This window comes from Gouania willdenowi, unplaced genomic scaffold (genome assembly GCF_900634775.1).
Source record: "Gouania willdenowi unplaced genomic scaffold, fGouWil2.1 scaffold_120_arrow_ctg1, whole genome shotgun sequence".
NCBI lineage: Eukaryota > Metazoa > Chordata > Actinopteri > Blenniiformes > Gobiesocidae > Gouania > Gouania willdenowi.
In genome coordinates, this window is record NW_021144868.1 from 282,078 (window position 1) to 287,500 (window position 5,423).

The window sequence follows — 5,423 nt, forward strand, 5'->3', positions numbered from 1 at the left end:
GTGTAACAGGAGGACTCTCTATACAGACATCCTATGATGCTGACACGTCTCCTCAGACACATTTTATTATTATTATTCACCACTCATCACGTCACTGAAGAGATAAAGTGATGAAGTGATCATAAAGTGTTATTAATTACAGGTGATTTAATCACTATAATCACTGAAGACTGAACACACCTTTAGAACAGGATCATATTCATCAAACACTGACTTATTTCACCATCAGGGTGAATAAATCACTATTTTCTGTTTGGTTGTCATGGCAGCTCGATTAAATCTTCGATCCATTGATGATGGCTTTTTACCGTGCACGTCAGTAACCCAAGGTTTACATACTCAGGGTTTATTGACCCACTTCATACCAGCTGTAATGAATCAGATACACAGAGTTTACCATGGAGGGTATGTTGACCTAGAGTTTATGGATAGACTCAGAGTTTGTTAAACCTCCTTTATGGAACACACCTCTGATCTGATTATTATGGAACCTCAACAAAGGAGGACCTAAAAAAGCACCAGGTACCAAGGATGAGGAACTTTTTCCCAGTGAAAACACACCATTAGATACAGCTTCAAGTTTGTCGTTTGTGTCAAAAAATTAGCAGAGAAAAACTTTAATTTTCAAAATAAAAGCCTGTTGTAAAACATAAAGAATCATAAATTGATTCCCTCCCCTTTGGAGGGATTATGATCACACACACACACACACACACACACACACACTGTATCAAAATTATGAAAGATTCATTGGATTTATTTCCCTGTGTGTGTGTGTGTGTGTGTGTGTGTGCGTGTGTGTGCATGCGTGCGTGTGTGCGTGCGTGTGTGCGTGTGTTTAAACCTATCAGAAGTCAGAGCTTCAGAGGATTTCCAGGTTCTCTGACTTTAATCTTTGTCTCTTTTGATTTATTCCTGAAGGTTATCTTCTTCTTCTGTGGTTGTTTGAATAAACTGTGTGTGTGTGTGTGTGTGTGTGTGTGTGTCACCTTTGATTTATGCTCTCTTTAATAATCCGTCTCATGTTTATGCAGCAGCAGTAAAAACGTTTGGATCACCTTCAGCTCAACTGAAGTCAGGATGTCAGATGCTAACTACATGCTAACTACATGCTAACTACATGCTAACTACATGCTAACTACATGCTAACTACATGCAGAACTCACATGTCAACTAATAGCCTTTGTTTTCCACTGTGGAGGGTTTAGTAAGTTTTATTATGAATGTAGATGTTTATTGTGGTGATATTTCCTGTAGAAAAAAAACGTTAAACAATGTTTAGCATTTATTAATAATTCATAACAGCTCACAGTGAGAATCCATGTCATACTTTCTACTCTTTTATAGCAAAACATTATTAGGGAGTCAAGCCCGCAGGGCCTAGGAACCTCGTATGTAAGCATACCCGGTTCCTAGCACTATTTCTATTGTAATCGCTTTAATTTTTTATTATTATTATGATTATTATTATTATTATTTTCCCAGTAATAAAAGTGTTGCTGCAGGCTAAACCGTGCAAAGGAGGCCGGTGCCCTTTGGGGGGTGGGTCCAGACCCCTGGAGAAGCTGCTGACTGCAGCCTGCGAACCAATCACATTCAGCGTTATTACGTATAACTTTTCTTCATTTTGCAACAGTTGGTGGCAATAAAATCATTTTACTTCAGCTTCAACAAGTGGACAATGACAGTAAGTGACTTTATTTCTCTTATAGTTGTGAATGCTTTAAATACTTTCCAGTATCAATAATAGTGCAATGCTGACATTCATTTTAATGTAATAACAAACCATATGCTAACAGCTATGTAGTAGTTAATATGTGGTATGGAAACGCCCTCTCCAGTGGCCGGAGAAACCATTTGTGGTGTAACGACACCCTCTTGAGGCGAAGGATCGCACACTGACAGAAGGCCCAACCGGAGGGCGGTGGAGCCCTCTGTCGACGGCAGCCTGTCCAATAGCAGAGGAGCCGAGCTTGTCACGGTGTTGCCCTCTGCCGGTGGAGCCCTCGCTTTCATCACCGCTAGACGCAGGCAGAAAAAGCAGGAGGATTACAACGTGCGCCGGACGCCAAGGACAGCGTTGACTCTTTTTGAACTGCAGCTGGATTGCTGGATTTTGGGAGCTCGGGTACCGTGGTAAGGAGCTGGAGAGAGACTTACGCGCGCCGGAGCCCAGAGGGCGTCGAGAGTCATGGTCCATGAGCTCTGGCTTTGTGGCAAAGAACCAGCAGCAGGGCTGTCACCGGGGTTGTATAGGAGTGAGAGGCCGCTGGAGGCCAACGTGCACACCGGAGTGGCAACGTTGGAAAGAGCAGTCAGCCAGAGGTAAGGCTTGAGGCTTTCACGCCTTGCAGCAGTGAAGGACAGCACACACGAGCCAGGAGGCTTCAAGTAATGATGTCCAGGAGCTCTGGACCTGTCGGTGCAGAGCTTGGAGCGGCTAACAGACACCGTGAGTGAGAGAGCCACTCAAGGACCAACGTGCGCTGAAGTGACAACGTTGGAGGAGAGCCGACAGCCGGAGCTGGGGCTCTGAATTTCACTTACCTGTGAAGGAGCAGCACTTACTGAGCAGAGCAAGGTAAGTGCTCGTTGCTTCTCGACCTGTTGTGGTCCACGCAATGTGTTTATACTTACCAGCACCTGGTGACTGGAAATCCTGAAGGAATCCGCCTGTGGACAGTTTAGCTGATAAGAACGTGAGATGTGCATGAGAGAGAGAGGAGGTGTTTGAATGAGGAACTGTACATCTGCCCTCCCTCTTATAGAGGGTGGGAGTGTCCCCAGCAAACGCATTCTGTTCTGTAACTTTCACATTTTAAATCACATCTTCATAAACTTCATATCCACCTGTTCACAGCAACGCTACGTTGGCCTGTGTCCTGACGCTCGCCACAAGCCGTCATCCTTTGTGACGTACTTCCACGGGCTCCACAAATCCTGCGTTAGGGTTAGCCTTCTCTAGCGACTTGGCCCCTTTTCATAACTGCTTGCAGATCTAGTTATTATTATTAATATTCTTTTTTTAATTCAAGCTTTATGAAACTTTTCAAAGGCTTGGTATATGGAAAACTAGATATGTTTCTCCATACAGGAACAGATAATGTACAATTAACAAATAACTCTGATGACAGACATAGCACATTTTTCTCCAACACATGTATCTACCTATCTATCATATAGACATTGGGGCAAAAAAGTATTTAGTCAGCCACCAATTGTGCAAGTTCTCCCACTTAAAATGATGACAGAGGTCTGTCATTTTCATCATAAATACACTTCAACTGTGAGAGACAGAATGTGGAAAAAAAATCCAGGAATTCACATTGTAGGATTTTTAAAGAATTTATTTGTAAATTATGGTGGAAAATAAGTATTTGGTCACTTCAAACAAGAAAGATTTGTGTCTCTCACAGACCTGTAACTTCTTCTTTAAGAGGCTCCTCCTCCACTCGTTACCTGTATTAATGGAACCTGTTTGAACTGGTTATCAGTATAAAACACACCTGTCCACAACCTCAAACAGTCAGACTCCAAACTCCACTATGGCCAAGACCAAAGAGCTGTCAAAGGACACCAGGAAAAGAATTGTAGACCTGCACCAGGCTGGGTAGAGTGAGTCTACAATAGGTAAACAGCTTGGTGTGAAGAAATCAACTGTGGGAGCAATTATTAGAAAATGGAAGACATACAAGACACTGATAATCTCCCTCCATCTGGGGCTCCACGCAAGATCTCATCCCGTGGGGTCAAAATGATCATGAGAACGGTGAGCAAAAATCCCAGAACCACACGGGGGGACCTAGTGAATGACCTGCAGAGAGCTGGGACTAAAGTAACAAAGGTTACCATCAGTAACACACTATGTCGACAGGGAATCAAATCCTGCAGTGCCAGACGTGTCCCCCTGATTAAACCACTACATGTCCAGGCCCGTCTGAAGTTTGCCAGAGAGCACATGGATGATACAGCAGAGGATTGGGAGAATGTCATGTGGTCAGATGAAACCAAAATAGAACTTTTTGGTATAAACTCAACTCGTCGTGTTTGGAGGAAGAAGAATACTGAGTTGCATCCCAAGAACACCATACCTACTGTGAAGCATGGGGGTGGAAACATCATGCTTTGGGGCTGTTTTTCTGCTAAGGGGACAGGACGACTGATCCGTGTTAAGGAAAGAATGAATGGGGCCATGTATCGTGAGATTTTGAGCCAAAACCTCCTTCCATCAGTGAGAGCTTTGAAGATGAAACGTGGCTGGGTCTTCCAGCATGACAATGATCCCAAACACACGAAGGAGTGGCTCCGTAAGAAGCATTTGAAAGTCCTGGAGTGGCCTAGCCAGTCTCCAGACCTCAACCCCATAGAAAATCTGTGGAGGGAGTTGAAAGTCCGTGTTGCTCGGCGACAGCCCCAAAACATCACTGCTCTCGAGAAGATCTGCATGGAGGAATGGGCCAAAATACCAGCTACTGTGTGTGCAAACCTGGTAAAGATCTATAGTAATCGTTTGACCTCTGTTATTGCCAACAAAGGTTATATTACAAAGTATTGAGTTGAATTTTTGTTATTGACCAAATACTTATTTTCCACCATAATTTACAAATAAATTCTTTAAAAATCCTACAATGTGAATTCCTGGATTTTTTTTCACATTCTGTCTCTCACAGTTGAAGTGAACCTATGATATAAATATAAATTACAGACCTCTGTCATCATTTTAAGTGGGAGAACTTGCACAATTGGTGGCTGACTAAATACTTTTTGCACCACTGTATTGCTGAGGTATACAGTATGACATGATCCTACTTGGGTGAAGCAGAACAAAACAAGAAAACTAGGATCCTAGCGGACGTCATTATCTACCTTTGTGTTGTACCAAAACCTGTCCCCAGGGGTTAGCCCCTCCCCCTCCCCCTTGTCATCACTGAACCTACTAAGCATCCAGTCAGAAGATAGAGGGCCAATGTTTCCAACACACACGGTTCTTCTAATACAGACATCAGGATTATACCACAAAGATGAATATTGTAGTGTAAGTTTAAACATTTTATGTACTTTGCTCCAGACATCCTTCAAGTGTAGAAGTATTAGAAATGTTTTGTGACAATGCCTCTATGGGTAGGTATGGCGAGCATATTTCCTTTTCTATCTCCATCCAGGCTGTTTTAGCGTCCGTAGCTACCAGTACCATGACCAGCTTTTATCTGGAGGCCCCGCCCTTCTTTCTCGTTATGTGCACATCTCTTTCTCATTTTTAGTCGTGGTCTTTTCCAAGCCACAGAAACTGTTTCCTTCACTTGCCAAGGTTTGCTTTAATCTTTTGAAGTAAGGGCTTAAGGTTTAGTGCCACTATTTGGTTTATATCCTCAGAAAGTTTGATACAAAGATATTTCTTTTCCTCTCGTACAAACCTAAAATGA